The sequence below is a fragment of the Aquila chrysaetos genome, chromosome 11 (genome assembly GCF_900496995.4).
Source record: "Aquila chrysaetos chrysaetos chromosome 11, bAquChr1.4, whole genome shotgun sequence".
NCBI classification, from domain to species: domain Eukaryota; kingdom Metazoa; phylum Chordata; class Aves; order Accipitriformes; family Accipitridae; genus Aquila; species Aquila chrysaetos.
In genome coordinates, this window is record NC_044014.1 from 24,202,556 (window position 1) to 24,214,731 (window position 12,176).

Below are 12,176 nucleotides of genomic sequence, written 5' to 3' on the forward strand. Positions count from 1 at the left end.
GGTTTTACAGGCAGAGGTAGATAACACTAGTATTTGTAAATACAGAATATATATATGAGGAAAACTGTCTGCACAAGACCAATACACACATAACCTCTGACAGCATAAAGTTTTACAGATGCTCCTGAAGAACTATCTTCAAACCTTATGCATGACATCCCCATTTCTGATGGTTAATGCAGTCTCATGGAAAACAGAGCAATATAAACTTTACATTATCACATATTTACTTTCATCTACCCTTCCTTAAAGTACTAATACTCTCCTATAAACAAAGGTTTGTTTGCGTGCAGATAAAACACATTATTTCTCAACCATAAAGCACTCTAGATGTTTCTAAATGTTCCCTTCTGTGCTAATCCTCTGTTGTTTTACTCTGTTCACTGCCAATTGGAAATACCTGTAAAATGACACCCTCTCCCCTACACTGCACCTCTGCATGCCTGGCACACTCAGCATTTCATTTCACTCGCTGAAAGGAAAGGTTTCAAGAAATTCCTGCTAAGTACTCACAGCAGAGTAATACCATTAAACTTATCCCCCATCTCACAAGTAGCCATCTCGATTTGATAAAAGCCTGTTTTCTTTTTCTTTCAGTTAATGCTCAGGTACCTCAGCTACCTTCAGAAGACAGCTGATGTGAAGACATTAGATTTGATGAAGAATTCACACAACTATGTAGGAAATGGGTAGTGAAGCACACCTCTCAGCCATCCCTTCCCATGCTGGTCATATGGTAGGAATTGTATTTTTATTAGTTTATTTTCAGGGTCTCAGAGATTTCACTAGCTCTAAATTCAGATCTGTTCAAGAGATGAAACATGCCTACCTTTCAGCTTCTCTGGTCTGCAGTGCTGCAGAATGCCACACAATTTACAGTAAACCAGAATTTAACAGTGCTTTGAGGGCTGATGCTCACAATTTTATGAGCTGGTAGGTTAGATTTTCTCCATTGCAAACCTAGATACAGCTTAAGCCGACAGGTTTGGTGAGTCTAAATTTATCAGTTCCTCTGAACATAAATCTGCACATAAATCTGCGTCAAAGAGGATGGAAGTTAAATACTCACCTTTTCAGCAGCACCTTTGTTCAGAAGCCAGCACACAGAGCTAAAGCCAACAAGCCAACAATGCCTGGCTCACAAGTACACCCTCCAGCTGTGGGGGAGGCAGAAGAGTAAAATGGGTCTGGATTAGAGATACACAGGAAAGAAAGATCAAAGAGTACTTTATTTTATACATGTATGAAGATCATTGCACACGGGCTGAGCAAACAACCATTTTGTTCCAAACATGAATTATTCAACAAGACAGTGCACACACTGTTGTGCTTCATTAAAAACATGGCAAGTGAAAGTGAAGACAATATTTCTTAATCACTGAAACTGATCCCCAATTATATAAAAGGAAAAGCAGGAAGGGGAAGAAAATGCTAAGAACCTCCTGGCTTGTTTTAAGTGCTGACGGTCCACCAGTTGGAAAGTTCCAACTTCCACGACTATAAGCATCATGGCACCGAGAACTTGGCTTTGAATTTCACATGAAGACCTTTCTTCATAATGAAACATTTAAAACACACCCTCAGATGGAGTCCTCAATACTGGAGTTTAAACAGCAGCTTAGATCCTTGTACAGATTGCATGTAGAGACCATGTACAGAAATGCAATGTAGCATCATAAATTCGCTTTCTCTTAGTGCCGTTTGAAAACTGAGGTTTAGAGTTTTGTGCTTTACAAAGGAACGCTCCAAAACTGATACACTTTCCAAATTTTTTAAATAATCTCCTCAAATTAATCCCAGGGCTGCCTTCCAGCCAACAGCAGTCAGCCAGCAAATGCTGAGCATAGCCACGTCTTTATGACTGGGGCAGCAGCTCAATGCGACTCCTCCTTGCTGTCTTCCTTCACCACACCAGAGCCTAGCAGGCACCTGGCATCTATCCAGACAAGAAGCCACCAAGAGTAGTAGTGAACCTGAACACTTTTTACTATTTAGCCTATCGCCAAGCCAAATGGAGCAGCTTAGGGCTGCTCTCCATCCTCTCAGATGCAGTCAAACTGACTTTCTGGCTGCAATTTAAGATGCACCTTGTTTCATTATGGAAAAATTCTCTGCTGCCTTCCTCTAAGCTAAAAAGGGTTTTGCTCCTGTTCTTACCACCCCATCAACTGCAGGTTGGCTGCATGTAACACAAACAGTAACTCACAGGCTGGGAGCTCCCTTACCTAGATGCAAACAGGAACAAAACAGTGCAACTAGACCTCTATATCTGGTATTAGCTTGCTCTCATTTATTTGCAGCTACAGCTTTTAGGCAGAATGTAGACAGACAATGTTCTTAAAAGTCATTCCCAAAGCTTACTCGCCTTTCTTTTCCCCTTATATCTTTCTACATTGTTTCCCCAACTGTTCCTTTTTTAAACATTTTCCTAAAGAAAGACAGCATCTAAGATTGGTATGCAATAATGTAGATTTGAACCAGCAGTAAGCATTAGGGAGGCAAAATTAAAGAGTTAAGAGAGGCTGCCAACTTGCCTTAATACCTCAAAAGCAAACATAAATTAAATGGGTAAAAGAGACTTACTAAATTATTCAATCTATTTTCATCAGAAAGCTGACTCTTTGATGTTAGATTATTTCCTGAATCCTTCTACCAGTCTTATATATATTTGTTCTTCCAACCTTTCCTTTGGGCAGACTATTCCATACTTTAATATATTTCCTAATCTCATTCCCTTGTTTCTAGTTATGCCCCTTCCCACCCTACTAAATTAATTACTTGCTATCTTTCAAGTATGTGCCTCTCAAATATTTGTAGACTCTTATCGCACCTCCCAGCTGCACTTCTAGTTATCACATAGCCAAGGTAGGCATGTTTGCCCATCGGTCCCTTGGTCTGTACTCATTTGTCATTCATCCCTCAACTCTCTTCAGTTGGTTTACATCTGTCTAGAAACAAGATGTTTGGGCCTGCACGCCTGGCAAGTTAACTCTCATAGTTGTTCAAGAAGGAGCTTCTCTTTAATTTGTGTAACCGCAAACCATATTACTTTGTATTTTGCTGCCATGACACATCTGCAAACTGATTTATCTACTGTGCTGCTGCTCACCCCAAAGGCTTCCAGTGCTTGGAAAAACACTAGTGCTTTTCCAGTTTCACTCTTGCCCTGGCGCACACACAAACACATTTCAGGTTAAACTTTTTTTTAATGCATTCTCTCCAGTGCCTCCCCACAAATGGGAAACACCTAATTTTGATACTCTCTCATTATTTCTAGTACCCCTAGTTCTTCTCTGTTAGTGTCTTCATCTACATCTGATTCACCTCCAACATTTAGCATCTCAGAAGTTTAAAAAAAAAAAAACCACAACCCTGTAATAAAGGTGCTAAAAACATACATTTCTCAGTAAGATACAATGAGACAAGGTCTCCACATGACTAAACACGACATTGCTCAGCACTGCTGTGTTTACATTTCTGTGACTTTCTGTTGAGACTTTCCTACTCTCAGCCTAAACTACCTAATGCAAAAGGAAAAGACGAAAACAGACAATCCGACATATCTTAAGCCAGGTATGATACATGGTTAAGCCAACAGCACTATCAGAAGGCGGCAGCTATCTCCCCTTCTTCTCCTCCCTTTCCCACTCATTAAGCAGCTGCACATTGCTTTTGTCATGCTGACACTGCCCTGTGCTGGCATACGCTGTAGTGAGCCAGGTATTTTTCGATTTTAGATTTAGTGCATTGTGCATCTGCACAAATACTTGCAATGGCACTATGCACCACATTTATGCAGGGACAGAAGAGTGGGACTGTGTGAGAACTTACACCACTGAAAAATGTCCATGGGATATTGGTCCTGTATTCCCATTTGTAAGCATAACCTTGGCATAGGAAAGTAAACCTGAAATCCTGTAAACTGGGAAGTCTGCAAAAACCCGACGACTTCTCAAGAACAGATGGAAGGAGAATCCTTCTGAGCATGTGAACACTGAAGATTTCTGCATAGCTGAGGGGACAAGATGAATTAAACACAAGGTAGATCTGTTAAGGAGCTGAATTCTTTCAAGGATTAGAAAAAAAAAACCTGATGGAGCAAAGGAATACAAGAACACATTGTTTATTGGAACTTTCTCAAAAGATTTGGTCAAGTCCTTCACAAAGGGCCACTCAAGTCACTGTGCAAGGCAAGAAGAACAAAGTACTGTCACAAGCTGGAAACTGGCAAAAAGAAACAAAACCAGAATCACTGATCACTTTTGAGCATTGACAAGGGTATTTGCCAAGCTCTCAAAGACTAGCATCTATTTTTTTTCAGTTTGTTATTACATAGTTGCAAAAGAAAGCAAAAACTGAAATAAAATTTCAACTGAACGCAACTTTCAGTAAGGTTAGTTGAATACACAGAATAATGTGGGTTAGTTTAGGAAATTCTAACACAGAGAGCTGTTGGGCAGTTTGGGGCCACAGCAACAAAGAAAATGAGAAAGAAATAAAAAACAGAGAGAGGGAGGTCTTTAATTACGAGCTATAAATTACCTATAGTTACTCTGCAAGAATTTATGTTGTGTGTCAGTAAAAACAGTCATTTGACCAGCATGGTAAAAAAGTAAACAAGATATTTAGAAAAAATATTGACATTATATATATTAACTTTCTTTAACATGCATTTTCTTAATACATATCTTCACTTTTAATGTGTTTAAATCCACCTTGACTGAAACTCTATTTAGCAGAAAAAAAAAATCCTCAAGAAAATACAATGAAAATTATCTCGGCAAAGAATATGCTTAAAACTGAAGGGAAACTATACAGAAACAATTTTGGTACCCTTGAAATCACAGACAACAGGCTTGGAAGGAAATTCTTTCAGGTGGGATCAGTGATATCTAAAGCATTCCCGACACATTTGCCTGTCATCTCCGCTAACATCTTCCAGGACAGAGCATCCAGAAGGTCCCTAGGCAATTCAGTCTACGGCTTAACTGCTTGTGCTGTTGAAAAGTTTTTTCTGAAGTCTATTCTAATTCTGCAATTTAAGCCCTTAATTTCTGGTCTTACCCTGTGTCAACATGGCAGAGAAATTGTTCTTTTTCTCTTTGCAGCACACTTTAAAATTATTAAATTATTTTAACTTCTCCAGCCTGAACAATCCTGATCGTTTCATTCTTTCCTTGTAGGTCACATTTTCATTGCTATCGCTTTCTCCTGAGCTACCTCCAGCTGGTCCTCATTTCTCCTCAAGTATGGTGTGCAAAAACAGCTGCAGCAGTCCATTGTTCAAGGACACAGCAGAGAGAAAGACTACGTGTTTCAGATGCTGGGCTCCTTCATATACATTATTTGCATTGTTGCCTCAGGTACAAAGTATGATCCACTACTACACCTGCTGCTTTTCCACAAGCCTACTACTTAGCTAGCCTTCGCTGTTCATCAAGCTGATAAATCTTGCCTAAACAAGATGTTTACCTTAAGCAACAGCAAAACACACAGTAAAATTAAAAGTCGATTTATTTAAAGTGGAAGGGAGGAATTGAGGAGAAGCCGTGCATACCCACATAATCCATTATCAGAGCAGTATTTTAGTAAAAGCTAGCAATAAATATGAAAATAGAAACATCTTTAGTTTCTACAAACACAAAGGAGATAGGCATTTATACAGTTTGGGGTTTTTTTTAACCTCCTTGCCTTTCAGCGAGATGTGTGTGCTTAAATCTCTTAAGTGTTTCTGAAACTCTCACTCATAATTACGTAATTGTCCATTATGGAGATTTGATCACTTCCTCCAAAAAAACTGATCATCAGGTACTACTAGAAACAGAACAGCGTATTACACATATCATTTCTCACACTGGATATGGCATTCTCATCTTCTTTCTTTATTTCTCATAAGTGCATTTTATGACACAAAGTGAGCCAAAAAGGCGACTGGGTTTTATAATAACATGAATCATGATATCAAAGAAATAAACTCATTAAATGACAGATGGAAATTTTTCTTTTATGTATTTGTGCATGGATGTATGCATTCTGAAAGCTATCATACAGTATTTATGGCAAGACCTAAAAACGTCTCCTACAGTTAAACACAGGAAGCCGTATTTTGTGACCAAATTGTTGGGAAAGCATCGTATCATTTGTTTCAACTATATTCTCATTGCTATTTACATTACAGCACACACCAAAAGGCTTCAGCCAAGGTTAGGATTGCTATATATTATCTATCTATCAAAACACATACACAAGCACACAACAGTATCTGTATATATAATCAGATTTCTGTATGCCTAACAAAAGACAGTCCCTGTCCCACATACTTTTCAAAAGAAACAGAGATAGTACACAAGTATTAGAACAGAAGTATTATCCTAATTTGTCAAAAACAGAACTGAGGCAGCAATGAAGTAAACTACTAAAGTTCACATGAAATGCAGAGCAAGGTAACATGGTCAAATTTTCTAATCCCAGTTACAGCATATTAACCACAAAACAATCCTCCTGCATTCCTTTCCCTAATCACCAAGTAACACAGATGTAAGATGCCTGTACCTAACACTCATTCACTGTAATACTGGTGGCTAAACAACATGTAACAATTCTCCAAAAGAAAGCAAGAAATACTTTCATTCTTTACTGTCCTGAATTTGGGAAGCCAGTATCACTGTTTTCATTCCTCTTTCTTCTCTGCCAGTTCATACCAAAGGCCTACACAGGCACGGTTTAAGCAAACAATTTATTTTGCAACTGAAGCAAACTAAGAACTCAGTCACTGCAGTCCACCTCTAGCAGTTGGTTGTTAAAAGTCATGAGAACTAAAAAATTGCTTCAGTTACTTCACCCTTAAAACAAAAGTATCATGGAGTGCTACTAGAACAGCTGAGAAGAGAAAAAACACACCTGAAGTACAGCACGTCTATATGTGAACAGACTTTAAGAAATAGAGGATTAATTGAAGAAACATTACCAAACCTGTCACAGACATTTTCATCTATGCTTGAAAAAAAGCATGCAAAAAGCAGTAAGAGTGGCATCAGAAGTGAGCATATATTTTCATGAAGAAAATCGGAAACGCTGCAGGAAATGATGGAAAAGAGAACAACTGAACCAGAAACTAGGTTAGAAAGGGACATCTCCCCAGAGCCCTAACAAATCCATTACAAGACCCTAGGGAGATGTTAAAAAACAAGGGGCTTTTGTAGCGATGTTTAACACTCCTTTATGTGACACAGTGCATATATTTACCAAGAAGAGTAATACAGCACACTGAAACTAAAAATACAACTGAGTACTGAAAGAAATTAAGACGACAAGACGATCAGATCAAAGACACACAAAAGGTAACAGATTATGGAAGGGTACAAATGATGTGAGAAAAACCAATATGGGTTTATTTCAAAGAACAGGGAAGAAACCACAGAGAGAGAGCTGGCAGAAAACATCACAGAGGTTACACTTGCAGTTTAGTGAAAAGCCTAATGCAGCATTGGCAGCAAAGCACAATCTGCAACAAGCGAGCAAAAGAGCCAAGTACCAACATGCACTGTGGGCACACAGGAAAAACATCTAACTGGGTACCTTTATGACCTATTTTGTTCATTTTACATTAATGATAGCTTTCTAATCACTTTATGTTTGTATCCAGGCAACAGGACCAACCATGTATGTAAGAGATCAGGATGCTATTAATATATCTTTAAGCTGGGGCAGATGACAATTTTTTACAGAGGCAGTGAAGAATCCCAGGCCTTGCTCTCTCCCTACCAACTGGAAAAAAACCCAAACATCCCACTCACACTCCAGATTATACGCTCTGCTGCAATATAGCAGCAAACTACTCCCATCACACAAATTATCACGTGATAAGTGCCAATTCCACTTCTATCATGTGATACAATTACTTCCAGTCAGAGGACAGAAAAATATCAGTAGAAGTTGGCAGGAAATGGGTAATTGAGACAACTCATGAACTCCTCAACTTGCTTTCCAGCACGTCTGCAGTCCTGAGAAAAAGGGGTGGCCCATAGGCCAGATTAACATTTCTGCTGCCATAGATCCGATCTGCTGTCCAACCTTCTCACCTTTGAGTGAGATATGACAGTTCTTGCTCTCATCCTTTATCTCTCACACACAACTTTCAATCTAGCAATATCAGAGTGATTTACAGAAGAAAACAAGAGTCCTCCCAGTAAAGATAAGGTAATGTATGCAAACAGCTAAATGGCAATGGGATTTTCTGGCTCATGCCAGAAAGAGTAGTACACTGACCTCAGCTAAATACAGAATCCATCCCCTCCATCCAAAAGAAACGCCTGTATGCTATTAATATCACAAGATGAAGCTCAGCTGTGTAAATAAAACCTCTCATTTCAGCTAAGTCTTCATCATCTCTCTGGCATCCACCACCTTCTCCTCTTCACAACAAAACTCTCAGGAGGGCCTTCAGTGTAGGTTTTTCGTAGCAAGCCTGTTGCTCAAGTACAGTGGACAGGAATGCAAGTCTGGTTTTATTATCTTCTCTTGGCAAGTTAACATTTACAACAATTAGGTTGGAATTAAGAAAAAAAGAAAATCAAACAATGAAGTTCTGAAGGAAATGCTGAAGTAAGTATTTGCAAGTCAGCATGGTTTAAAATGGAAACATATTGTCTGGAAGTCAAGGGAACCTGCACACTCTTTCAAGAGACTTGCTGACATGCTGGATGACCTCAAGCACATCACTTGATCTCTCACACATTAAAAAAGAATTTCCTTATACGACCTTCCCAGGTACCTCACTTTGAGAATTAAAAAATAAATACACTGTAAATACTCCTATTATTATCACTGCTGTTACTATGGGGGCTGGAACTGTCGTCAGCAAATAGGCAGGACATAATTTAATTTTCTTCAAATATTTATTATGCGACAACATAGCCATCTGTTTAACACTCACTATATTTAGTTTCTGTCTTAAAAAACACAGGGAAAGAAAATACCAGCTTCTGCCTCTCACTTCCACGTATCCTTTCCAGCCACATATGCGTTAATACACAGCCAATATCCTTTCAACTGTAGCACATAAGAAATTGCAAGGAAGCAGACAAAACTTCAGCTTGGATGAAAACAATTCCAACCACAAATTTATTCTCCAAATACCAAAACCAGAATCCCTAGTTTTAGCGGTATTAAATAAATTTTAATTTCAGCATTGAGGACAAAGGACAGGTTATGAAGGAAAATGGTGGGACAAGAGGAGATAGATGGCAATAAAGCACTGTGCACAACGACCATATGCTAAAAGAGGACAGATACAAGAATGTTACATATCTATACAGAAAATGTAACTTTTCAGTAGCATTAATTTCTCTCCAGTACATTATAAAATAAACCATCATGCTTAAGTAACAGCTGTTATACAAAGGTGCCTTTGGCATCTAAATGTATTCTACTTGGACACGTTTATGAAAAGGCTTCTCTTCTCTCCATTTGCACCGCATTCTTCCATCAGCCTGTATGCAAAAATCTTTATCTAACACGTCTCATGTCACACCACTGGGACTTTGACATAATTCAAGTTAAGGAGGTAGCAAAAAATCTAAACTAATTAACACACACTGAGTGAATTTGCTAATGGGGAAAACAAAAAAACAGAAGGCACCAGCTAAAATGCACTCATCTCCTTTTATTCGTTCCTATTCCCTCCTCTGCTATTCCAATCCTGATATCATGAACTGCTCCCAACGCATCTCAGCTCCTGGCAGCAGCATGCCTTACTATGCCAGTCCTGGTCCACCAATGGAATTCCAACATACAGAGCTCAGCCCTAACTGGGAGTACACCCTAATTTTCTAGAGCTATTTATAAATGGTGATACCACAGGACGTCAGTCATGCCTCTCTCAGAGGCCAGTATCTGACACTGCAATAAAAAAGGGCATGGAGCTCAGGCCAAAGAAACTCCAGCACACAGGTGAAAATGCCTAAGCCAAATGCATAAATGCAAAAAGATGCCTACAGCTGTGATGCTTGGATTGTTTTAAAGAGTTTCTTTTCAGATCGCCTATTGCTGACAAGTCTTCCTCTGTTTTCACAAAATCAGAAGATAACATGTTGTAATAGCGATGCACTGATATCATTAATTTATTGGCATTTGATAGCTGAATGAATAGCAAACAACACCTCCCTAATGTAGTGTCAGTATTTTGTCCATCAACGACACGCATTTATTGATATGTCTTTTTGCTCATGAACTGTAGATTCCAAATATGCAAAGGAAATGAATTTTTAAAAAACGGGGACTAACAGAACCAATAAGGATCTAAATATTACCTTTTTGCACAAAAAACAGAGAGAAATCTAATCATTTAGGAGAGGTAACAACTGCTTTGAAAATACTGTGTTTGTGACCATAAGCCACCAACTCAATTTCTCTCGCTCTAGCTTGTGGCATTGCACACTTATTCAGAAGCCATCTGGCCAGAAAAGGTGCAGGTAGCCCTGCCAAAGCCCGGCTGTGCCCTGATGCATCAAGGGAGCATCAAAGCTACAAACAACAAACCAAATCAATCAGGGCTACTCTCCACCAGCGTGGCCCAGAACTTCAGGTGTGGCAGAGCAGGACTGGGTCATGCAGGGCCTTTTTATGTGTAAATGACAAAGCAACATCAACAGGCTGCCACAGCACCTCTCAATCCACCTGTAATCCGACCCATATCAGCAACACAGGAACACAGCTGCCACTTACGAGTCACACTCCTGTAGAGCAAGAGTTGAGCACCAGCACTGGCAGAGGCCTCTAACCTCTCTTCAGCTTCTCAGCAAGGACAAAGGTTTAGACAAACACAACAGCAGACTGACTTGAGTCCAAAATGAGATAATGCTGGACTTTGTTTAAATCGAACATCATTTGAGAACAGATTAAAGATGTGCCACTGTCTGTCTGATCCATGCAAATAACAACTAGGTCTGCTCTCTGTTATAGTTCTTGAAGACGACTCAAAAAAAAAAAAAAAAAAGTCTACATTATTCCTCAATCCTGTCAGAAAGTTGCATTTATTTTTAAGTACCTGTCGTGGTTTCAGCCCAGCTGGTAACAAGGGACCACGCAGCCGCTCGCTCACTCCTCCCGCCCCCTCCGGTGGGATAGGGTGGAGACGGAGGAGAGAAAAGAAAAAAAAAACTGGAACCTCGAGGGTTGGGATAAGGGCAGTTTATTGGGACAACGCAAAAAAAGTTACAACAACAACGACGGTACTAATGAAAGAGTATACAGAAAAGAGTGATGCACAGTGCAACTGCTCACCACCCGGGACCCGACGCGCCGCCACTTCCCCCACCGAAAGTCGAGAGCAGGAGCCCCCTCCCCCCGGCCCACTCCCCAGGTATATACTGAGCATGATGTCACATGGTATGGAATAGCTCCTTGGCTAGTTCAGGTCAGCTGCCCCGGCTATGCCCCCCCACCTCCCAGGTTCCTGTAAAAATTAACTCTATCCCAGCTGAACCCAGGACAGTACCCTGCCAGCAATGCAAAATACATTTCTACCTAATATTTTATCACCAGTGTAATAATCTGAATATAACACCTTGTTTTTAGTGGGATAATCGTAATTGTTTGTTTTGTGGTCTGGTAAGAATCATGGTTATTTAGAACACTTCAAAATTATACAGGACTTGAAAATGTCATTCTGAATTTAGTGTAAAACTCATTCACATCAGTATCCTACCGTCTCTACTGTCCAGTTCCAGGTATTTCAAAGACTAGCAGAAGAAAGCCTTGAAGACAAATTTGCAAAATAGTCATCAGGAAAAGTAGTCCTTCTTCTTATCCTTTACATTTAGGGATACCTTAAGCTCATGGAAGCTGGCTGACCCTTCCAAAAGGCCTTAAAAGTCTGTTTTCATTTGCACCATTTGTCTATGTAACAATTACTACCCTCCTAACACATAAATATCAGATTACTTTTGACCCCATGACGTTTTAACCTCAATGATGTACTGCAGCAATAAGTTCCACAGACCAATTTGTGCACTGAATGAAGTATTTTTCCTTTGGCCAGAACTGAATTTGTTACTTTCCAGCATCGACAGTCTCGCTTTCTGATGACAGCAAGCTATCTACTCCTACACCACTACTCAAAGCAAGAAACTGTCAATATCTCTTTTAGAGAGAAACTATTTCATAAATAGAAAGTA

General features: G+C 39.6%; 1 protein-coding gene across 5 annotated transcripts in view; it reads right to left on the bottom strand.

Moving 5' to 3' along the window:
- Positions 1-12,176, bottom strand: part of NDST2 (N-deacetylase and N-sulfotransferase 2) — a 141,865-nt gene that overhangs the window by 109,406 nt on the left and 20,283 nt on the right. For 4 of the 5 annotated variants that reach the window (XM_030031495.2, XM_030031484.2, XM_030031486.2 and 1 more), the window contains exon 2: positions 1,070-1,157. The exons of the other annotated variant lie outside the window; for it this stretch is intronic. The gene's annotated coding sequence lies outside the window, so the exon portion shown is untranslated. The remainder of the gene's footprint in view (positions 1-1,069; positions 1,158-12,176) is intronic. 5 annotated transcript variants of the gene reach the window in all.